The sequence below is a fragment of the Ambystoma mexicanum genome, chromosome 10 (genome assembly GCF_040938575.1).
Source record: "Ambystoma mexicanum isolate Mex_15411 chromosome 10, UKY_AmexF1_1, whole genome shotgun sequence".
In the NCBI taxonomy this organism is placed as follows: Eukaryota; Metazoa; Chordata; class Amphibia; order Caudata; family Ambystomatidae; genus Ambystoma; species Ambystoma mexicanum.
In genome coordinates, this window is record NC_090932.1 from 1,484,968,490 (window position 1) to 1,484,993,520 (window position 25,031).

At 44.0% G+C, this 25,031-nt stretch overlaps 1 protein-coding gene and 1 non-coding gene across 2 annotated transcripts in view; both read left to right on the forward strand.

The window, feature by feature from the left end:
- BCL7A (BAF chromatin remodeling complex subunit BCL7A) overlaps positions 1-25,031 on the forward strand; it is a 158,760-nt gene that overhangs the window by 29,124 nt on the left and 104,605 nt on the right. The window lies entirely within an intron of this gene.
- LOC138496882 (small nucleolar RNA SNORA49) lies at positions 21,221-21,347 on the forward strand. Its single transcript, XR_011278340.1, has one exon. It is a non-coding gene; the product is annotated as a small nucleolar RNA SNORA49 (small nucleolar RNA).

Sequence of the window (25,031 nt, forward strand, 5' to 3'; positions counted from 1 at the left end):
TATGTGCATACATTTTATGAAGTGCCTTTAGGCTTGTAAAGGAAATCTTTATGCAACCATCAAGCTTCTGGTTCAGATACCGCCAGCATCGACTCTGCTTTTCATCCGTCTGAGATTAATGTGCTTGGGTGAAGCTACTCGCCAGGCATGGAACGTCGCTCACCCCCTCCGTTATCCACATACACAGAGCACACCGTTTCTTACTTTCCAAGAGTCAATGGCGAGGGGAACTTTTGAGCCCTCTTGTTAAAGTGTGTACCATTGAGGTTGGCAAACTACAGACCAACAAAGAATGTGGCAGCCAAGTCTTCTATTGTTGGTGAGAGGCAGTGAAAGAAGAATGGCTTCGTTCTAGTGGTTTCAAAATCCATGTTGGAGAGGCAACGCAGTAAAACCACCACTGCCAAAGTTTGATGTATAAAACCGAAGATGGAAATGGTTTTATCTTGAAGCAGCTGCCACAGGTGATCAACAAATGACACTCGATTCTTATTTCTGTTTGAAGGAAGATCTTTATTGTATTATACAGGGAATATATTTGATTAATTCCTTCCGCTTTTATGAACTCCTGATTCTGTTGGACATGGGGTCACTTCTCATGCTCATCATTTGGGAAGTCTTCACAGGTGTAGTTTGCAGTTTATTGGTGCACCTGTGATCTCGCCGAATGTTTATCTTCAGACCCACAATCCTCATAAATGTATAATCCTCTGTAGTTTTTCTTTGGTTGGTAGGTGTATAATAATTATGAATTCAGATACCGTTCTCATAAATGTATGATCCTCAACATGTGTTTTGCTGGAAAACCAGCTGCCTCAGGGGGAAACATTATTATTCTTCTTGAGTCTCGTAGAAGGAATCCTTTAGTTCGGATGGTGCTCCTTCAACCAGGTCTCTCTGTTCCTTTTGGGCATCCACCTGGTGTCTGTCTACCAATACGTCTTTTGATATTTATAGGCGAATGACCACTAATTCTTTTGTGTCCCACTTTCTCCTCTTCCTCTTAATATTTATATTTGCTCCTGATGAAGCTTGGTTTCCAGCAAAACATGTGCTGAGGTTTGTGCGCCTAAGTTCTGAAAGATCAGAAGTTTAGAGTAGTATGCATTTTTGAAGATTGTATCTGAAGAATACACACTCGCAATGATCACAACTGTACATAAGAGCAAACCTGAAGACTTAACAATTGATCATACAAATCACCATGTTCATTGATCCCATGTTGTCTTAAAACTTCGTGATTTCATAAAATTGGAAGGAATTGTTCCAACTTGTTCGCTGTACAATGCTGGAAAGAACCAATTTGAAAGAAAAAATAAGCCTCTTGTGTCATTTATTGATCACCTGTGGCAGCTAGCGCAAGATAACACGTAACTTTAATCTCCTGTTGAATCAATATTCTGATCATTTGTGTTAAGAGAAGATGAGACCCAGATAAAATGGTATTAGTAATGATCGTATAGTACATTTCACGTGAACCAGTGGCACTCCTTGTGTTTTCCTCGACAGAGTGAAAACTGCTAGATACAACTTGTGGGCTAAAGGTATTGTGTTTGTATTATAGACTCTTTATCGAGGGGTCTTGCACTGTAAAGCCCCATACACTCTACCTCCAACACTCACGGATGCCTATATGGAGGTGATACTGTAGAACAGGAAATTGTCCCCTTCCCCCTGCAAGCCTTTAAAGGTATAAGAAATCTGTTCATTTTAGCTGCACAGAAGGCACTTGCAGATGTATTATACTCCTCTGAACTGGTTGGTTCTCAAAAGCCAAGCGACCAACAAAGGTAGATTTACACTAGTCCCTACGGAACAATGTTTATTTGTTTATTTATCTAAGCGCGCCGGACCCTTGGGTAACTGGGTGCTACAACATACAAGGTTACTTAAGCTTGGTTACAGAGTGAGGATAGATGCAATATGGAGAAAATACATAGTCCACAAGTCTAACTAATGGATATACAAGAAGAGTGCATAAATGTACATGGTCAACGAATCTAGCTACTAGATATACAAAAAAGTACATAAATATACATAGGGTTCAGAAGGGAGCAGGACTCAGGAGATCACATATGCCGTATGTATTGTCGACCAAGTCAGTCGTTAGAACGTAGCCAAGTGAGGATGTTAACGTCTGAAGTTGTAGTAAGATTGATATTTTCTGAGGTCAAGTGGGAGTGTGTTCCAGGACTGGGCAGCCTTAACCGGGAACCTTCTTCCACCTGATTTCTTTAGTCTAATTCTAGGTATTAGAAGGCAGTTAGAGTTGGCAGATCTGGTAGGGCGATTTGATGTTTTTCTGACTATTCTTTCCATCAGATAAGGGGGTGCTGCATTATTGAGGCATTTGAAGGTAAGTAAGGCTGTTTTGAGTGCAATTCTATCGTACATTTTTAGCCAGTGATATTCTTTCCTCATATCAGATACATGTTCTCTAGTGGGAAGGTTCAAGGCCGTTCTCAGGGCGTTATTCTTCAGTATCTGAATTTTGTCTGTAATATATTTATTAGCTCCTAAGTAGAGGTCATTGCAGTAGTCGAATCTGGAGAGTATAAGGGCATTAGCGAGGATAATGCAGCTAGCTTGAGTTAGGAAAGCTCTACATGCTCTAATCAGTTTGCATGTGTAAGCAGTTGATGACGCTAGAGAGTTTACGTGTCTCTTCAATGTTAAATTGGAATCAAAGTAAAAGACTAGTGTCTTTACTTCTTTAGCTACTGTAATTGTGTTGCCGTCAATATTGAAGGCAGAATAACCGGGGTTGAGTTTTATTTTTAGGTTGGTGGCGGATCCGATGAGCAGGATCTCTGTTTTCTCATCATTGAGGAATAGGCCGTGAGTTGCCATCCATGCCTGAATGATCAGGTACATTTTGTTTACCAAGGCCGTATCCGAAGCAGAATTGCCCGAAAGGGGAATGAGGATCTGAGTGTCATCTGCGTAGTTAGTGTAGGTGACACCCAGTCGTTCCAATTTGTCAAATAAGAGCTTGGTAAAGATATTATACATAGCTGGCGAGACGCAAGAGCCCAGGAGCACGCCGCAGGTTGTTCAATGGCACCAAACCTCTATATTAGGGAGCTAAAGTTACCTCAGCAGGCACACAGGGGACCTCTTACAACTGCACAGATACTCGCACATACATACCAATATGCTGGCTCTCTCCTCTGCAAACAATTGAAGCATGCTATCCCCATGGATAACTCTGGCTTATCTGCACACATAATTAAATGCCACCATGCACCCTTCAACGATCTTTAGAACGCAGCTAGACCCCACGAAAAAAATTGTCCTACCTGCACACATAATTTACAAACCCCTGCTCCTCTGGAATGCTGCTCGCTACCCATGACAATTTGGCTTAGCTGCACACATACTACTGGTCTTGCACAACCTCCAAACCACTCCTAGCATTAGAATGGAGTTACCCACCACAAAATTGCCGCCTGGCTGTACACATACTGAGTACACACACACACACACACACGCACACTATGTATCACCGTATTTTTCCACTGACCTGGACTATGGTCCCCGAGGGGGTTCAACCCACAGCGCATTGAGATCATACCAATGGTGAAAGGCGCTATACAAATGCTCAATAAGATAACCTGTTGATCCCCATTGCAGCTGGCTGAGGATGAAGGTGTAACATTTTTCCAGCTTGGCTACATGCTGATATTAATTGTGAGCCCAATCGTGGGGACGTGGAGACAAACCGGTTTCCAGTTTACTCGAGTTTATGTTTATGAAAACCTTTGAAGCAGAGTTATGGCTGCAACCCAAAACCTAAAAAATACAAAGTTCACAAGTTACCAGCAGAGCAAGCGCCACTTGCCCCCATAATATACCTTTCACAATGTCACCCAGTGTATTGCAGATGACCTAAAAATGGGCTTTTCATCTATTCAGTAAGAAATAATTTTCTGCGATCTTAGTAGCCTTTGTTACTAATGTCCTTGTGAACCTAGACTCTATCTGATGTACAAGGAAGTAGTACTACAAGCTGCTACCGAAGGTCGCTGCAGAGCAAGGCTCCTCCACCGATGCACAGTGGTGCACTTCTGCTACGTGTAGTAATGGGCCTTTTGATAGTGTCTTAGATCATTACAATTTATGCGTGCAACGTTGAGCTAATGCACATGGAAAATAGCCTTGTGAAATTGTTAAGGGTTGGCTGGGCTTTTTTTTTTTTGTCGTCGACCCTCAAAACAAAAACTCAGCATATCCATTCAGAGTTCCTAACGCTTTTTCAGGGCTGTTTTATTTCCTTGTTCCGTGCGGAAATGTGGATATGTTTGTCGTTTGTGACGCCATAAGCGGCGCATGGCAGAGGTGAGTTAAGATTGCTTTTCTAATCATACCTGCCGGATTTCAATGGTCTTTAGTTTTGGCTATTAGGTGACACTGAAAGCACTGCCCAGGAAGCAAAAATGTTGCCATGCGAAGTGAAGGTAGAAGAGAGACGGGCTGCGAGGTGGGTCCTACAGCCAGCGTGTGGGGTTCGGTTATTACCCACTCAGTGCCCACCCATAGGTATGCTAGTCCCCAAGGCCCGTGCCTGGCCGCCCCATCCATTGAATTTCTTGAAAAGGAGCACTGGAAAAGCCCACATCTTTGGCCATTGAATAGACATATGGGCATTTGCCATGCACCACCATAATATTCATGGCTATTAAGGCCATTTGCCAACTGTTGCTCCCTTATGGCCAGATAAGTACCGTTATGGCAGCGCATGTAAAAGGCTTATCTCATGCCTTAAAGCCACATATTTTGGCTTTGCTAGTGCTTGTTAAATTGTGGGTTGCGGCAATAACATCATTTTACTTAACTTTTTTGCACTGTTATATTTTGAACTTCATTAACCTTTCCATTTCAAACGTTTTGTTGAGCGCAGTATCTGAATCCCAGGCACACATTGCCAGTCATTAGCTAATCAAATATCCGGATTAGCATCAGTCTTTGCCCATATCCTTTCCCATTATTTTTTTTGCTCCGTGTTCCCAGTTGCCTCGTGCCCCCCCACCCCCTTGTCCTCATCCCACCCATCAGGCCCCTGATAGGTTAATTCCACCAGGAAGCGACCCCCTTTACAGAGGACTCCAGCACAGCCCGCCCAGGGAGGAAGGGGCTAAGGGCCCGAGGCAAAGCTCAGCTCCCCTCAGGGCAGCTCCATAGCCTTTACGCCCTGTTCGCCCTCGGACGTCTGACCAGCCTACAGCAACAAGCAAGGTAAGGTTGGTGCAGGCGGTAGGAACAGCCATCACTGTGCCCAATTAACGCTACCACTCATATCATTACCTGTTCCTAGCACTGTAGCCTTTAGCTCGCCTTTGCACTGCCACCCCTACACATCTAGAGGATTGGATAGGGTAGCCAAACTGTTATGCTGGGGAAATAGGGAAGGGTAGGTATCCATTGGACCTGTTAAGGTTTTGATTTCCAGCAGCCTTGTGCTGTTGCGTTATTGGATCATCTCACACGGTGCATAGTGCATTTTCCCCACTGCATTGAATGTTTTGAATCCAGGTGTATTTTTTGTATCTAGGTCCATTTCACCCACTACATTGAATGTTGTGAATCTAGGTGCATTTTCCCACTACATTGCATGTTTTGAATTCAGGTACATTTTCCCATTACACTGAATGTTTGAATCCATGTTCATTTACCCACTACATTGAATGGTTTGAATCCAGGTGTATTTCCCAACACATTGTGTGTTTTGAATCTAGATACCTTTCCCACAACAAGGTATGTTTTGATTCTAGTTGCATTTGTTCCACACAGCGTATGTTTTTGAATTGAGACCTCTTTCCGGCACTGTTAATTGTTTTCATTATTCATCCTGCAAGCATTGTTCACGTTTTGAACTTGGTCAAACCGCCTGGGACTACTCATGTTTTGAAGTTGGTCATCCTTGCAGGCATTGTTCACGTTGCGAGTTTTGGTCAGCTTTCCAGGCACTGTTAACGTTTAAATATAGACACATTTCCAGGCATAGCCTAGCTATTGAACTTGGACAATTCTGCAAGCTTTGTTCCTATCTCTGAATCAAATTACTTTCAGTCAATGTTCATGCTCCGATCAAACTTCCAGCCGGGCACACACATTTTAATGAACTTCAGGCACCACCCAGGCTCATTTAGTTCTTCACTTAGCATCACTTTGCAAACCACAACCCCCCCCCTTACCATTCCCCAAATGTTCCAACTCTACACCCCGCCACCATGCCACACACTTCTCTGATTAGAGCTGAACGCTGGTGATCCTGAAACCTAAATAATGCCCTATCCAGCCAACCCCTCACCCGTCCTTCACCCTCCCACCCTGATCCTCCTCCCTCCTTCCACACAGCCCCCTCCCCCCCTCTTCCCACACACAGCTCAATGCTTGTCTGCCCCCTATCACACCCACCCGCTGCCCTCCCAACCACCCTCCATGCATATTCACACCTCTGCATGCTGGCACTCAAAACACGTGCCCTTTCAGCCACCCTCTCCATCTCTCCTCTCCACCCACCTCAGACCCACCCAACTCCCCTCCCACACACCTATCCCCTTTTCTCCACCTCTCTTTCTGCACCCTAACAACCTCCTCTCTCCCTCATCAACTTTCACTTCCAATCCCTAAGTGTAGCAAAGGATGCCCTGGCCAATCCCCCCCCCCACACTCGCTCACACTCCTGTTGGCCCCCTGACGTTCTCGAAAGGGCGCTGGTCACATTCACCCCAGGTCCTCCCACTCTCATTTCTCCCCTCTGCTCCATCCGAGATCCCACTCCTTACCCCCTCCCTATTCCACTCAATTCTATATTCCCACCCCAACCCTGTTCTAGCGCTCTTCTCCCCAAAACACCAATGCCCTACCAGTTGGGATCCTACCCTGCTCTCCTAACCCCCTTCACTCCTTTAACTGACCGCCTGCCTGACTGCTGCTACCACCACTCACCCTTCCTGCCCCACACCAACACAACTCCTCCCACGCCTGGTCAGACCCCCACTTTTACCTTTAACCCATTCCTTCTCCAGAAACAGAACCTGCTCTCTTGCATACTCATCAACACCAGGGCCGTCTCCAAAAACAAATATAACGTCTTCAATCTTATCTCGGACGAAAACCCGGACGCCCTGTTCATCACAGAGACCTGGTTCGCTGTTGATTACGAACCTATTGCACACAAGGCCTTCCCATCCGCGGTACACCCTAATTGTATAGAATAGATCCAGTAGAGGGGGAGGGGTTGGCCATCCTCCTCAAACACAACCACTTAGTCCTACTCAAGGATAATTTACCCAACAGCACTGACTGAATCACTGGCAGTAAAGATACAGCTCCTTCTCCCTACCCTCCGTCACTCACAGCTTCCTACTTCTATACCGACCCCCTGCCTACAACAGGAATTGTGCAGACTCCCTTAGTGATGCCCTAACTGCCACCTTAATTCAACACCCTTTTCTCACCGTTTTAGGAGATTTCGACATTTGGTTTGACTCCCTCAAACTCCATTACTCGCTCCCTCACTGATAACCTAGAAGCCCTCAACTTAACCCAACCACACCACAGGATACTCCCATGCCACAATATTGAGCTCAACGAACCTGATATCACCCTGTCCCTGTGGCCACTAATCTGTACAGATCACTCTGTGATCATCTTCTCCCTCTTGACCTCCCCACCCTCCAATTCCCATCACACCAGCCTTCCCCTCCAACCTCTGCCTCCTGTTTCTCTCTGGAATAAAGTCACCATTAACCCTGATATAGCTAATTCCCTCCTAAAATCACTCCTAGCACTATCACTCAAGGAAGGCCCTCCCTCCATTGAACATTTCGACCATTGGCTCTCCAGCACCCCCCCACCCCCCTCACTCCGTAACGTAACTCTCAGAGAACGGGCCCCAACCCCAAGTGGTATACATCCACCTCAAATCTCTCAAAACCCTAAAGCACCGCCTGGAATGGCCCTGGAGAACCAACTCCACACCTCAACAAACCTTGCATGGGAAACAAATCTCAAACTGCCCTAGCCATGAACTGTACAGAATCATCACAGAATTCAAGACGCTACGCTGCTCAACCCCTCCCTTGCAATTCCTCTGTGTCGTTCTGTCTGAACACTTCAATAATGCTGCTATTGATAGACACTGTTCTATCCTCTCCAAACCAGCTTTGATGCCTTCCGTCTCTTCCCTCTCCCCACCACGTGTACCCCCATCTGACACCATAAATTTACAAACGTCTAGCACAAAGCTGTCCTTCTCGCTCCCCGGGAGACACCCTGTCCCCCACCCTTCTTAAGAACATCTTATCGGAAACTTGTACGGGCAGCATTGCACGGTCCATTATTTACCAGTCCCTCTCTGTAGGTATATTCTTGGAGGCCTTCAAATCTCTCCTCGCAAAACCTTCCCTTGACTCCCTCCTTCCCTCCAACTACAGCCGTATCTTCAACCCCTGCTTCACTGCTAAACTGTTGGACCGCACTGCGTAAAAACAATTCTGCCTTTTCACAGAAACCAACAACCTTCTTGACCCAGCCCAGTCTGGCTTTAGACGCCTCTGGGGAACTGAGTCCTCCCTGGTGTCTGTTTGGGATGAATTAAAAAAGAACAGGGGACTCTGAAGGATGTGCAGCGCTCATCCTCCTCGACCTATCTGCTACCTTCGACGCCATTGACCACACCATACTTGCATACAGTCTCCTGTCTCAAGGGATCAAAGACTCTGTTCTTTCATGGATCTCCACCTTCCTTATGAGACACTCGCAAATCTTGCTACTCCCCTTTCTCCTCTCTCGTCCTGTCTCAAAAGGGTTCCCACAGGGAGCCTCCCTGTCTCCCCTACTCTTCAATATCCACAATTGCCCTCTCCCAGCTCTCAAGCGTTCTCCTGACCTCATCTGCTACAATCGGTGCTCCAGCTAAGATTTGGAAGTTGGGATAAACATTATTTTTAGGGAGTAAAAACTTCATCTCAATTCTCAATGGGAGTACAAATCTGTTTCAACTGGAAAATGGAAATGTTTTTGTAATTATTATTTCTTTGAACCTAGTTATTTATGCACATTGAAAGATACAGGTTTACTTCTTCCGATCAGGCAGTAATAATATTTTCTTTTTGTGTTAGTACGTGCACTACAAGTCCAAACGTACCCATGGAGCTGTGTGGGTGAAAGCAGGGGCACAAAGTTCTACGTGTCTGATTCCTATTTTTTGTTGGGAGTATTTGTACTCACTATTTTTATTTTTGGGGAGTATTTGCTTATTTTATGGAGTAAAAGGGCCGATACACCTTCTCTTTAGGGCTGGCTACAACTATGCGGACGACACCCAGATCATCATCAAGATCCCCAAGTCGTCAGCCTCCCCTTCGATCCTGAACGCTCCTCCTGCCTTTCTGAAATTGGCCACTGTAGCACAGTCAACCACCTCCTCCTCAACCCCGACAAAACGGAAATTCTAGTATGCGGCAAATCTGCTCTCCTACCTGAACCTATCCCCTGACCACACTTTCTAGATCCCGCCCATACATCATCCACTTCAGTAAAAAAAAATCTTGGATGCATGATGGACTCGGTCACTCTTCCATTACATCAACTCCATGTATCCAGAACCTGCCTCTTCCAACTACGTACCCTCGGGCGAATCTTCACATACCTCTCCTTCCCACACCAAAGCTCTGCTATCCTTGCCATCATCTTCTCCTGCTTAGACTATGTAAACTCCCTTTACTTGGGTGCTCTGACCTACCAGCTCAGGAAACTCCAAAGAATCCAAAACTCGGCTGCCCGTCTCCTCCTTATCCTCTCACCAAGAGAACCTATTCGCCTGCACTCAGAGTGCTATACTGGCTCCCTATCGTCTGACAGACTACCTTCAAACCCATGTGCACCACTCACCATGCCCTCCAGAACACCGGACCTGAATTCTTCCAGTTTAAGCTCCCACCCTATCAACCCACCAGAAACCTCAGATCTGGTTCTGCTCTTCTCCTCGTTTTCCCCAATTATAACTGTACCAGATTGGGATTACCTAGTTCTCCATCCAAGCCCCTGCCATCTGGAACTCACTTGCACTCCCCATCATTGATAGCTATCTCTCCTTTTAGAAAGGCCCTCAAAACTTGGCTATTCCCCCACGGCAACCTGAAATCCTTTCTATTGTCGCATCATCATTCACCTTAATCAGTCTAACTCGAATTAAACACCAACAAGTCATGTGTGCATACACCTACAGGTGGATGCCAGCCGTTGTGGCGCCAGTCCACCCTACACACTCAATCCACAGACGGTGTACACACACACACATCAGCCCACCTGGCCGCCTTCACTCTGACTGGTGCGCTCAGGCTTCCTGCATAAAGCTCCTGACAGTTTGACGGTAGCTGGAACTTTAACAAAGAAATATGTTAGATTAGCCACCCAGGGCACACAGTACTGTGTTCCCGTCCATTACATCCCACCTTTGCTGTACACCTAGAGGACCCATACTGGTAGCCCATCTCCTGTCAAAAGATTTATGTGGATTGCTGATAAATCGCTCAGAATGTTCTTGATATTAGAATCATACGTTCAAGGACGACAAGTGTCTATTACGGTTAGAAGATGTTATAGGCCAGCCTGCCTTCTTCCAATTTAGAGAATGCAGCCTTTACAGATGGCCTTAGCACCAACTTCAAAAACAAACACTGAGAACTGTGAAGTCTAGCACATGTACTGCTCTAAAAGAAATTGTGAAGGTTAGCACATGTATTTCAGTTAGATGATCTGTGAAGGTTAGACGGATTGGAGGGTGGGAAGGGTTCTCCACCTAGATGGATCTGGGCTCTTTGGGCTGCATCTTTTTATAATGTTAACCTGTCCATTGCGCTCAAAGATCTATGATGGTAACCTCTCCATTGCAATTAGAAGATCTATAAGTTAGCCATAGTTATTGCACTTAGAAGATCCCTGATGGTAGCCTATAATGGAACTTGGAAGATAGAGCAAGACCATAAGGGTACCCTGTCTATTGCCTTAGAAAATCCTGTGACTCCTAGATCTTAAGGTACCCTGTCTGCCATGCCTAGAAGACGGTCTAAGATAGCCAACCTATTTACGCTTAGAATACTTTGAGGGTAGCCTGTCTATAGTGCCTAGAAGAGCCTATGTGGGTAGCTTGTCTTTTCACACAGACGATTGGCTCACACAGCGAAATAAAAGATTAGCTCTATCTGAGCTTAAGGTACGTATAAACGCACTACTTCGATGGCCATCTTCCACAGGCACGCTATCTGTTACGATTGGTTTTCCTGCTTGGTCCCTGAATGCATGGTGTGTGAATGCAAGGTGCAATGTCATGAATGGAATGTTATGTGAGGTGAGTGTCTGGAATGTTTGAGGTTGAATGTGATTCCACCCAGGGCAGTTGAAAGATGTAGCCTGGGTGGTGGGAGCCAGTGGGCTCCCCTCTGTACTTCCCCACCTCCTTGATGTACCTGATGTCACCTGATTAAAGTGTCCTGAAGAATACCTGCGGCCTACCAGAGTATCGTTTTTTAGTATCCTTCATACTTATTTAACTATAACCCTATCCATCCACACACTGTAGAATGCAGCTGCGACCGACAAATTTGGTCTAGCTGGACGCCTAACTGTTTTGCCTCCTTACACCATACTTGCCTCAACACCTCTGCCATTAGAATACATAGACAATCTACAATAATATTTGGCCTAGCTGGTCACATATCGAGTCTCTTGCACTAGCGCACTGTCGTGATGTCCCTCAGCACCCATCCATATGCACTGACTGCTTGGGTTGCTTGCTGGAGCTTAACCAGCCCACCTAATTCCTAATCTTGGGCAGATGCACGCACACACACGTTTCTGAGAATTTTCCCATACCTGGACTTCAGTCCCTGAGGGCCTTCCCACCACAAGCGTGTTGAGGCCATACAAATGGGGAAAAGGTGCTGTATAAATGATACTACTACTTACAATATTGTTAGATCTTTTTGCTCTATTTTGATAATTTTTTGTTTCTTAGGAGAGACCTAAAACATTTCTAATGTTATTGTGAAATCCAACTTTTGGGCCCTCCTTTAGTTTTGCTCTGCCAAAGTAGACACACCTCCTAACCCCCCTTTCCCACCATACTGCAGGTCCTGCCAGTTTCATGATTGGCTGTGTGCTAAGTTTTGTACAGTTTCATTGACAGTCCCAAAGCATTTAGCATCTCAAAGATGTGCTCGTTCTACCGGTATTCCAACATAGCCATAACTGTACAATGCTATGGCTGTCTCTATAATGATGATGATAAAAAATATTTGTGTTGACTTCTTTTTTTCACTGTGTTATGGTTACTACATATGTAAAGTTTACTAATGTTGGAAATGACTACTTTAAGGTACCAGACCCCAGTCCAAATCAACTATCTCTGTAATACAACAGTTGACTACAAATTAAACTTCAACTCTTCCTAGACCACTACTTCAGAACACTCACCTTAACTGTAGTATTGATGTAAGCTGTTTAATATTGCAATTAAGATTTGTGTATTGGTGGCGTAGTGTAAAGTGAAGCCCACCTTGTAGTTCGAAGAACTTTGTATTAGGGAAATAGTTTATTTTGTCGGACTGTTTTATACCCTTTAAACTGTCTTTTCTAATGTCTATAGATGTTATATTTTTCTAGTCGGTAACCTTACACAATTGGATTACTAGAATGGATGCAACACACCTCTTCATGTTCTCAAATGGCTTAGTCCTGTAGTAATCTGCAAGGTTTCTTTCCTACCCTGGCCGTTCTGATTCTGTGAAGCCATGTGTGAAATATCCTCATCCTTTTCTATAGATAGTTGAAGACTTGCTGCTCTGGAGCGGTTCTCAAGAACTGGTTCATTCGTCAAGATTATTTTGAATGTAAAATTCATAAAACTGTTACCTAAGCATACATAAAAATTATTACTTACAAAAAATACCAACGCTAGATAAGATATATACACATCGGTCTATATCGTAATAAACATTATGCAGATTAGGCTATACCGTGATCGACTTTTTTTCCTAATATACATTACATGGATCAGAAGACCTTCCAGTGGAAAACAAACGTACATCTTGGGATTTCATGATCGCAAAAGAAGCTGCACAACACTTCCTAAAATTCAGAAGTTGTTTTACAAGGGGTATCAAAAAGTGTTTACGTGGTAATTTATACAATTTTTACATAAAAAAACAGGATGTGCTTATTATATTCTATTGAAATATTATCACTTGTGCAGACACCATCAAATTATTCCATGCTTGTTTAAATCAGGAACGGGGAAGTCTGTGAAATCCAAGCTTGGTAATTGAATTTTCCTGCATATCTATTAGATTTTAATGTTAGTTATCCATCATAAGCTCAGTGCTATATTGATGAGGTAGATAACATTTTGATCTTCTAACAACATAAAGATTTGGCATTTTTTGGAGGGTTAAGCTTTATTCAACATACTCGGTGCTCTTGCTAATCAGATCCAGGGTGAGAACAAATGGGCAAAACCAATATCTGAAAAGGGAGATCTTCACGCAGCCTAACCATGGAGTGTTCTGAGCATTTTCTAAATTCAGAATGCCCCTTTAAAATCAACTATTTCAGTTGAGTATGTTCTTAGCCCCATATTGAAACCCATAAGCATATATTGATGTTTAAAGGAAATTGGGTGAGAGTAGTCTCAAAATACACCTATTCCTCTGCAGTTTCTGAAGAAACCCCCACAATAGCTTTAAGAAACTGTCTTTCAGTAAGTGCTATCTGATCAAAAATGATGATAGTCCACACTCAAGGACAATATAGTGCAAGCCCTACAGTTTTAGCCTCATAAACCTTAAGTGCTAGAATTACAGCCTACCCACCATATGATGAGAAAAACTGAAGTCGAATTCATTGTAACAAGATTTAGGAATGATGAATTACCTACTTACCTAAAACAAATGGTGAAAAATTCAGCTCTTAGAGCCTTTACCCAAATGCGTTGACCTCTTATTCCAACACAATATTTTATGACCATTTTGATATGTTCACAAATCAAAGCTCCAAGTAAATACATTACAGTAGTCTGCCAGCCTGTTCATGTAAGCTAAAGCTCTCTGGATTTATGAACCTTGGTGTGGAGTGTTGGATATGTGTTGGGTGAGTTCCATTGTTGGCAGTTGGCAAGTGAGCTGGCTGGGGTGTGGATGGACGAGTTGTTGCTCCTGTTCTTACTTGCTTGTCCCTGTGTGACCTACTGGAACTGTATAAATAAACAAACATGAACATATACTTAAGAAACCAGTGTCATTTGTCTGCTGTCATATGAGGTCATATCCTAATCTCGGCAATATACGTACACAAGACTGGACGTTATTATTTTGATATCTTACCTGCCTCACCCAATGAAGGCGAACATTTGTATAAGCTTTATCTTCTTACTTGACATGCCTGTTTTTTTCTTTTGGTTCTTACTTCATCTTTATTTTTTCTTCTTTTTTACCGATTGCTCCAACCCATATTGTTTCTGGAACCAAAATGTTGCTAGTAATTCGTACTCTGCATATTTCTTCCTGATAAGCACCCTTATCTTCTCACAGGCTTGTTGATGGGTTAATTCACTAATCCATGGTCATTCGTGACTCCCATGTCCTAATATCTCTTGTGCTTTCTTCTACGTTTGTCTTCAGCTATTGCCTATTACGCATGGTGTGTATTCCCCACCGTCGCTCTTGGCTTTTGTGACCTGGCTGGATTCTTCTTAGCCCTTGTCCCTTTTACCAGATGTTAGCATGTTCTTTGACTTCTGTTAACATTTTGTGTTTATTAATAGATGTCTCCTTTTTCTGTTCTACTACAATCTGGTACCATCCTATTCTAGGAGGCTGTCATTGTCCTTCTATTAGTTAGCCAGTCTAAACCAATACCTGTATTCTGTTTTAGACCTAGCATCTCATGCCTGTTTTAAACCAGCCCTGCATTTGGTGTTCACCCCTGGTCTGTATGCCTTACCGTCTACACCCATTCTGTAGGCTTTTTGCTGTTGTGCCTGAAAATTCTCCTGTCTATTCTGGACAAAGTAGACTCTTCAAGAACTATCCCTTATTTTGATGTTGTAGGTCCTAACTTGAGGATTTCTCTACTCAAATCCTAAATGGATCACCAATCTCGACTTCCTGATGTTATGTAACTGGGATTAATATTGTGAACCGCTTTCTTATCCCTTGGTAATGTACAAGCATCCCTGCCAGATGTCACTCTGCACATTATGCAAGTGTCACTGCAGAGGCCAATTGCATACATTTCTATTCTGGTTAGCACAACATCACATTTTAATATGGTACATAAACCATGTTTATCCAAAGTGGGGGGGGATGCTGCCATTAATTCGCAGAGCATATATAATGAAGGAAAAAGAAAAGTTTCCTTGTTATTGATTCCAACAATAATAATCACATGAATTTCATTAGATCCCTCCCCTCAGCCAATCGGAATTCTCTGTGTTGAGTCTATAATCTCATAGTGAACCTTCCACTGGTCTTTAATGCTTCATTGAAATTCAATTAATTCGTACAATATAATCCAATACTCATTTTAGTTTGCCCCAAGAATTCATTTCCATCTTTAGTAGAGCAACTAGTAGAAAAACAGGAGGAGAACTACACCAGTTGTAATCACCACTTGAAATAAACCATGTCAAAGTAAATTGAAAACAAAAATGAAGCCCATGTTTTGTCAAGCATAACCAATCGAAAAATGGTGAAAAAGAAAATATTTTTGACAGCAAAACGCCAAACAATAGGTGTTATGTACAAAGTGGAAATTTTTCTTAAAAAAATACAAACCATGTGTATTTAATCCTAGTTCTTCAAACAGCCAACTAGATTCAATGCTTAGCCTCTCCCTTATATGTGAAGCCATAAATTCATAAGGGCAAAGTGAAGAGAATATCTTCAAAACAATAAAAGTGCAAAAAATTCAAGGGATTATTCCTAGGAATCAGATAATTTAACAGCACCGGCACGCCCAAACCTTGATTAAGTAAGGGTTATTATCAGCATCTTGTCTCCTGTAAGAAATGATCTAGCAAATATTTGTTAAAACGTGCTTACATGGTGTTACCATTAGTGACACCACCTCCAGACTTTCCACCAAGACCCGGAGAAAGATACCATTCAGTTACCAACGTTCTAATATTTCATTTTTCAAAATCCCCTTTTAACTTAGTTTTTGACTGAAGGAAAATGTGCTTCATGCACGTTATGCTATCTTGCATTTGTATAGCGCCTCCTGCTATAGGTTATGGCATAGAAATGCTTTACATGTCAGAGAGACAAATGATGAGTATGATGAAACATTTAGTAGTGTTAGGGCGGAGCAAAGTCGCCTACACCTGTGAACACTCTGTGATGACTTGCTCTCAAATCGTGGCTCCAACTCTCCTGCCCTTATTCTCCTCAATCTGTCCTCTAGCTTTGACACGGTCAATCATTCCATCCTCATAAATCGGCTCTGTGATACTCTGGGCATCACGGAACGTGCACTTGATTGGTTAACCTCTTTCCTCTTGAATCGGCCCTCCCAAGTTCAACCAGGCCCCTTGCAGCGTCCCTCAGTACTTTATCCTCTCGCCGTGGCTTTTCAACATTTACCTAGCCCATCTTGCCTACTTGATCTCCACTTTCTCTAATCATTTCCAGTGTTATGCTGACAACGCACAGCTCTCCTTTAAGCTTCATCTCTCCTTCCAGACTGTCTGGCTGCTATTCAGGCATGGTGTGCTGCTAACGATATCTGCCTTAATGCCAGTAAGACAAAGATCCTTCTCATCAGGACTCCTACTCCCTCCTTCCCTCCGACACTCTGGCCGCGCTCCTTGGGCCCCCTCCCCTCACCCTCATGTGGGGCTAAAAACTTGGCTGTCATCTTCTACTCCTCTCTCGCCTACCTTGCCAAGAAGATATCACTACGTATTATCCCCACCAAAAATATTGCTGTATATATGGTCTTTGGAACGGCCATAGGTGATATTTTTGGGGGGGATAATTTGGGGGGTCTTTGGGAACGGCGGTTGCAGGGATGTCCCCTGCTCCTTTACAAATGATGCAGGGGTTGCAGGGGTGTCCCCTGCAGGTTCCATGCCTTAATATCGCTGCAAAAATATGGCGATATGTTTGTATGGCGATATTTTTGCGGGGATATTAACACATGGAACCGCCAAGAAGGCCCACTATCAGATTCACCTCCTCAGAGGCATTCTCCTTTTCTTCACCTTCCCCTAGAAACTCAATGTCTCCAGAGTTCTGATTCTCTCAAGACTTGATTACTGCAACAGCCTCTTCCTTAATCTGCTGCTTTCCTCACTTTGCCCTCTTCAATTTATCCAGAATAGGACTGCAAGACTTATCCTTGGCCTCAAGCCTAGGGACGGTATCTCTCCAGCCCAAAAATCTCTTAATTGGCTCCCGGTGGTTGCAAGGATCAAATTCAAGACCCTCTGCATCATCCACAAGGCTTTCTGAGGGCCTGGGACCTTGCTACATACAACTCTTTATCCGTAAATACCTCCTGGCTGGAGTTCTTCCGTCCAGTAGCTCCAACTCTCTGCAGATGTTTTTCCAAGCAGAGAGTGTGGGGTAGATCCCTCTCTTCGGCACGAGTCTCCCTCTGGAACGGCCTGCCTGCCCCTCTCTGACTTGAGCCAGATCTCCTTAAGTTACGGAAGCTACTCACAACCTTCCTTTTCTCCTCCTCCTTCCCCCTCTCCCCTCCCCTGCTAGTCTCCTCCTGCCACTACAATTGGATGCTTGCGTCCCTTATGAGTCTCTGGGGTCAGGCTCTCCTTCGTCCGTTCTTCCCCCTCTCACCCCTTCCTACCAGCACTTGCCATTGGGCATCCTTCCCTGGCTAACCTTCCTTGGCTGGTTCTCCCCTCCTCTCCTCCCCTCCCCATTACCCCTGCTCCACCTGGAACTTCCCCTGGGTTCCCCTTAGCACTTGCCCAGCCCCTTGGGCTCCCTCCCTCCAGCACCTCTCCCTCCTTCAACCTCTCCCTCCCTTGTCATCACCTGCCCCCCTTCACTTATTGATACTGCACTTGCACGATCTGAATGTCACAAGGCCTAGTAGGACCGTTATTGTTTCTCCTCTGTTCTCTGCCCTCCCCCATCCACTCCCCCCACTTGTTGTCCTGTGGTGCCTGGAAACACTTTCTGCTGTATATGCGCCATACCAATGCTCAATAAATAAAATAAATGGATACTTGGGATGAGGGCGGAGGATAGATAAGATGCACAGGAAGGCATGAGATGGAAAAGCTGGAGGAGCTATATGTACAATTGGATTGTGAGAGTCCATTGTATTCTATGGGGTTCAATATCGAAAAAAGAGGGCGCTGGAGAGAGGTTTTTGCCGCACCGGGGGCGATGTCTGGCATTTACTTGCGCCATGGTGAGGCTGGGCATTTTTAAGCCTTGCCCAAGAAAACGCAAATATCAAAGCCCTTCTACCTACTTCCCTTGGCCTTGAACAACATTTGGGAGGAGTTGCATGTCAGAAATTCGAATTTGCCAAAACTAACATGACAAGATGTCACTGTGTAACATGTACTTTATGTACGTCAAGTGACCAAGGCTTTTATGTCATACACTAATAACTACAGTATATTTCTGATACTTAACTTTTCAATTTGTTCTACAAAGTATATTTTTATTCCTAGATTAAAACATCTTTCTTTAAAACAATTCATATAAACACATTCTATGACCCATCTTTAAGCTTTCATACAAATTTATATAACAAACAATGAACATCACATTTATTTTCAGACACAAAAAGACCCGGTTGTGCTAGATTGGGATCTATGGACAACATAGATCTACCCTCTAAGTGCAATTTGTGAGATAAAAAACAGACTAAAACAGACTGAGTCCAGAATAACTTTTAATTCTTGCTCTTGCTAGACCTGCCCTAGGTTTGCAGTGCCGATTGTTTGCTGCATTTAAAGTCGATAGTGTGTTTCGGCCGTTTTATGAATCAAAACTGTGGTTCCCCAGATGTGCGGCCTTCAACAGGACCTGTTCAATTTCGAATACACATGTGTATTTTATCTCTACAAAAAAGAAAAATATATATGTGTGCATTAGTAGCCAGTGGCGTGACATGTAGATTAATTTAGGACTACTCGTTGCGTCAGAGGTAATTCACTTATTTCAACAAATGAGCTGATGGGAATCCTACCTTTTAGTAGTTGCACGGCCTCAAGAGGGGGTGCTGATAGCCCTCCTGTATGGATGCAATCCGGCAATATCCAGACCTATAGATCACTGTATATAAATAAATAATATAGCATGTATATCAATATCTGCAGACTATCAATGTCCTCAAGCCCCTATACCAAATATCACTGAGCGCTTACCTGCACAGTGCAGGATGATCCCTTCATGAGCTGATCTCTGCTTCTCTGGTTGATAATTGAAACCGGGGTGCCTATCCAGTGGATCCTACAAATAGGTGTCCTCCACTGACTGTCTTAGTCGGTTGCTAAGTAACCAGCCCCAACCCACTAAGACAGTCAGCGGGCGCTCATTCTGTGACTGTCACACCTGGGAGTAATACGTCTGTTGGAGACAGGTGGTTTGGCACGCATTGCAGCACTGTTTGACTCCAAGGGAATTGAAGCTGTAAACGGTATATTAATTAATAGCTCATCGCACAGGTTTAGTGTTGTGTCCCGTAGTGCCGGCATTTAGCTACTCTGACATAGGTTAGAGAGTGTGGGATTTCTTTGCTACCAATGATCCTTCACAGGACACTGAGGACAATTGGATCTATACAGACTGCTACCGCAGTGTGTACTGTATCCAGGGATCCTGCAGCGGGATGTGGCACATTGCCTATCCGTAGGTGGGTCCATAACGTTCGGTTGAGATATGAGTCGCACTGTGCTACACCCCTTTGCGGGTATCGCAGTAGAGCTGGGACACCTCGGTATATGGCCCCCATACAGATGGGGCGGGGTTCACCGTTTGGATAGGGCCGTATAGTTTAATCCTCCACCCCCAGTGGAAGATGGGTACAGGCCAACCATTATCCAAAGATGTTGTCTATTTGTAGGATCCACTGGTTAGGTACCCCCGGTTTCAATTATCGACCATAAAATCCGAGATCAGCTCCTGGAGGGATCATCCTGCACTGTGCAGGTAAGCACCCAGTGATATTTGGGAATAGGGGCTTGAGAACATCGATAGTCTGCAGATATTGATATACATGCTATATCATTTATTTATATACAGTGATCTACAGGTCCGGATATTGTCAGTTTCTATCCATACAGGAGGGCTCTCGGAACCCCCTCTTGAGGCCTGGCAACTGCTAAAGGTAGGATGCCCATCAGCTCATTTGTTGACCAAAGTGAATTACCCCTGACTCATTGAGTCGTCCTATATGAATCTACATGTCCCACTCCACTCGCTAGTAATGCACACATATATATTTGTCATTTTTTGTAGAAACAAAATACACGTATGTGTATTAGAAATTGAACACGCCCTGATGAAGGCAGCACATCTGGGGAACCACCGTTTTGTTTCATGAGATGGCCGAAACACACTGTGTCAGCTTTAAATACAGCAACAATCGACACTGCAAACAAAGGGCAGTTCTAGCAAGAGCAGGATTTCAAAGTTGTCATGGACTCAGTCGTTTTGTTTTCTCACAAATTGCACTGAGAGGGTAGATCTATGTTGTCCATGGATCCCAATTTAGCACAACAAGGTTTTTTTGTGTCTGAGAATGAAATTAGGTGTTCTTGTTTGTTATATAAATTTGTATGAAGGCTTAAAGATGAGTCACAGAATATGTATATATGAATTGTTTTAAATAAAGATGTTTTATTGTATGGATAAACAAATTGACAAGTTCAGTTTTAGAAATGTACTGAAGTCATTAGTGTGTGACATAAAAGCCTTGGTCACTTGTACTTTTATATACGTCATTGTGAACGTGGAGGATCAAGGCTTCCTAGGTACCCTTGATATAAAAAACTCTGAGACCCGTATAAGACAATGTAGGAAACCGTTACCATCTATACTGAATAAAGGAAGCCAACTAGGCAAGGCCCTAAAATTGAGCCATCATGTCGGGACCAAGACAGTGGACCTCATTACGAGACCGGCGGTAACCAGGCAGTTTTACCGCCTCGGTTACCGCTGGACTCGTATTACCATTCCGCCTCCGTGACTCCCGGGGCGTTACGACCCTGGTGTCCCGGGAATTCCGGAGGCGGAATTCGGTAAATCCCCATTTCCATTGAGTCCCCTAGGACTCAATGGGAATAGGGACGTGGAAACACCGGCACCATCTCGTGATGGTGCCGGTGTTTCCACGTCCGCCAGCAGGCGGGCGATGTTAAACCCGCCAGGTCATACCTGGCGGGAACATCACCTCCCGCCTGCAGGAGTCGGGATCGGGCGGTCCGGAATTAACAGTGTCAGCGGGTTTACCGCCACTGTTAATTCCGGACCGCCCGACCTGTAATGAGGCCCAGTGTGAGTTAAGGTTCTAGCAACTTTGGATTTAATGTTGGTTTTATTTTATGTGTAGTGTTTTAATAATGCCTTTAAAACATAATATTGGCATGCTAAACGATTGTAGATTTTAACTTTTTATAGGTTGTAACCTTACATTTTTAAAGTTGTTTTTCCCACTGATTTTTAGCTTTTTAAGAGATTTTGTATGATTTGCATGTGACCTATTGGAAGTATGCGTTGGGTGCGTAGGATCATCCTATGGCTCTTGCTCAATGTTTTGCATTTCGTTTTGTGTCTCTGATTCTACTGTGCAGATGAACTTGTGCGGTTCGTGGAATAGTACTCCTCAGAATGTTACGAGAAGTACATGATGCAGAAACAGGTTTGAGAAGAATCTTATTGGGAAATCTTGGGACCGTTTAATGAGCTATATGGGTGAGGGCAGGCTTTTCAATAAATAACAGTGAGAGAACAATTTTATATTAGGATGGTACTAGTGTGAGTGTGGAGAGTGATGTCTTGTCATTTTATGTATGTATGTGTATTGTTGTTTTAATATGGGGATGATTGTATATAGAGAATTGTGTGCCTCTAACCCTAGTGTGTATGAATAAAGAGGTGTGCGCTGGGGGCTGCAGGCGTGTTTATGCATCGGACAAGTCTAGTTGGACCCTCTGTGTGTTTTGTGCAGCAGCCAATCTTGTGCGTTTTACAGAACATATTTCAATTTGTTGAATATTTTTTTCTGGTGTCCGCTGGCGCTACTATGCATGCGGGAATAGGGGTGTGTGTTGGGGATTTGGACGTTGGTATTTTGCAGTATAGTTTAGTACCGTTTGTCCCTCCTCGCCTACCGTGTATGTCTGGAACTATCAGTACGTTTTGTGGCCTTAAGAGGATTATCTCCAGTTTGGCTGATTATTTTTGCAGCATTTATTTACTAATTCAGACTAGGAGTGTATTCAGCCTGTATGGACATCCCTGTGCACAAATCAGTAATTATGAACATGTTGATGAAAAATGCGGCATTCGTGTTTGGAATTGGCCAGCCATAGTACGCTTTCATGGACTACAACAATACGAGGGAAACCCCTTTGCATTTTCCTACATAAAGTTTGCGTTCATCTCTACTATACTACGGCGCTAGCAACAGTAGTACGTTTTATATATATATATACTTATTGAGAGGGAAAGAGGATGATGGGAGTGTGAGGGTTGTTTCCTATGTTGGAGGGGGAGAGTGAGGGTTGCACCCCATAAATAATAGCTTACACTAAGATAACCTACGTTTTACTTTCACTTCATAAACATTGTTGTAAAGTTAAAGAGAGATCCATGAATCTGGACATGGGCAAGTCTAGATACATCACCATGCAATAAAGAAACCTGGGGTGGGGTTCATGTAATTTGAAATGGGATACTCCATGAGCTGACCTGGAGGGCGTTTATAATATGGCAACTGGGGGAGCAGCTGTACTCGCGGTGGGGTTGCCTTGGCTAGGAGTGCTCTGTGGAGATCGGGATCATGAGTCCTGCTGGATCGAGCCTTCAAATCAAGGCAGCTTCACTGCGGAACAGCTTTACAGAGAGCATCCATCTAGCGCAACATGCATGTGCTTGAACGCTACTGTTGCATCCATTCTTCACTGCGTGTAGCTGACCGCGGTCCCAATCGCTGTTCAGGCCATTCACAGTGTGTTCCTGGATCTGTTTGGTCCCTCCAGCTAATACGTCTTGTTGATGACAAGGCTGTCAACGGAGTTCATGCCACTATTGGATTCAGGTGTATTGGCACAGTACATGGAGGGTGATGAGGATGTTGATGATGCCGGGGTACAAGCCAGCCCAATGCCTTACAGTGCGACCACCTTTCCCTCATGCTGAAGGTCCCCAGTAGTGATTTATCTGCTCAGCCTCTCAGCTGGTAGATCCATTTGAAGGGGGTTGTCTTGCTGTTAGGTAAGGCAGCAAAAAATAAAAGCTGACCTTTGACACTAAATATATAGTATTTTTTTTTTGTACCCACGTATTCAGGGTTGCGCCGTCCTCGCTTTCTGACTGCAGGGTAGTACTGCGCTCTGGCACACTTACGCTGCCATTGCCCTTCGCTGCCCAAGTTCGCATGAAGCAGACTCCTTTATCCGGTCTAGAGGTGCGCACAGCGCTGCATACCTATTTCCTTTACTGCCACTGAATTTGATGGAAATATAAACTGCTGCGCGGGGAGCGCTCAGCACTGTCCCCCAATGAGCACTTGAGTTGATGCATGGCTCGCACCGTCCGTACAGTGGATACAGAATTAAATGGAACAGCAGGGGACGCCGTGCATTCTTTAGCCTAGTTTTCAACAAACGTGGAATCGGCTCTTTGTCCTTCAGTATTTCGTTATGTTTGCGAGTTGATATAAAGGTTTCTTGTTTAAGTATCCGTTCCAGGCACCACAAGGACAACGAATAGAAAAGGGTGACTGGTTTAACAGCCCTGTGCTTTTTTAGTATGAATTGGAAATTGACAATTAGCAGCATGGTTTTGCCATATAATTCATATCCATGTTGGTGTGCAGGACTTGTGTGGCCATTCTGTTTTCCCCATGCTGGTTTATTGGTGAGGTGCATGGGTTTGCGGCGTGGATCTTGCAGGCGGGCATGCCCAATGCCATTGGGGACACGCGAGCCTAGTCCTGTTTTTGTAAATGTTTTTTTTTTTTTTTTTTAAGTGCATGCAGGGGCTTGAAGTGCTTGTTTTGTAATGGTGGGGAAAAAAGACTGCAAGTACCAGAATGGAATGGGTATGTTGAGATGTATGTGACCGATTAAATGAGCATCAATACATATTTCTTAAAATTGTTTAAAAAAAATAAAAACGTCTCATTCAATAATGTAGGTACCCAGTGGAAAAAGTTAATAGGCACTATCTTTATGCTCCTAATATTGAATTATTTCCTTTTCCTATGTGGTGGAGACATAGTTTGCGACTAGCTAGCCTGACCATATCCCCTCACTATTGGGAACAGGGCCTTTGGTGGGAGCAATTAACTCTTGGGATCCCAATGTGTCTCGAGGTCTGAAAGCAAGTCTATTCAGCAACGTTGATGCGTGCCATATTCCCTTCCTAATAGTTGATGGCTTCTAACTGCTGTGCCAGCCTAGTCTAAGATGCTCCAGCAACTACAGAAAGAGGATACTTTCTTTGCTCAACCAGGGCTAGGGACGCTTGGTGCTTTTTAGATGAGAGAGCGAGAGAGGGGCAGCCGCAGGGCCCTGTCATATCCTTGAACCATCTAAGAGATTGTGTTTTCTGAGCCATCTGTGACAAAATTTAAATGTGCAGCCAAGTTTGATGTTTTGAGCGAGCCTGATAGACAAATGCATACTATTGTCCCCCTCTCCCCCCAAACTCCCCCTCCGCCACGAGTATACACTCTGGAGTTTGCAGTTGTGCAATTATTACCAAATGCTGTGTTTATTTACATGCAGTTCAACCGAATAAAATGAATTTTCAGGATAT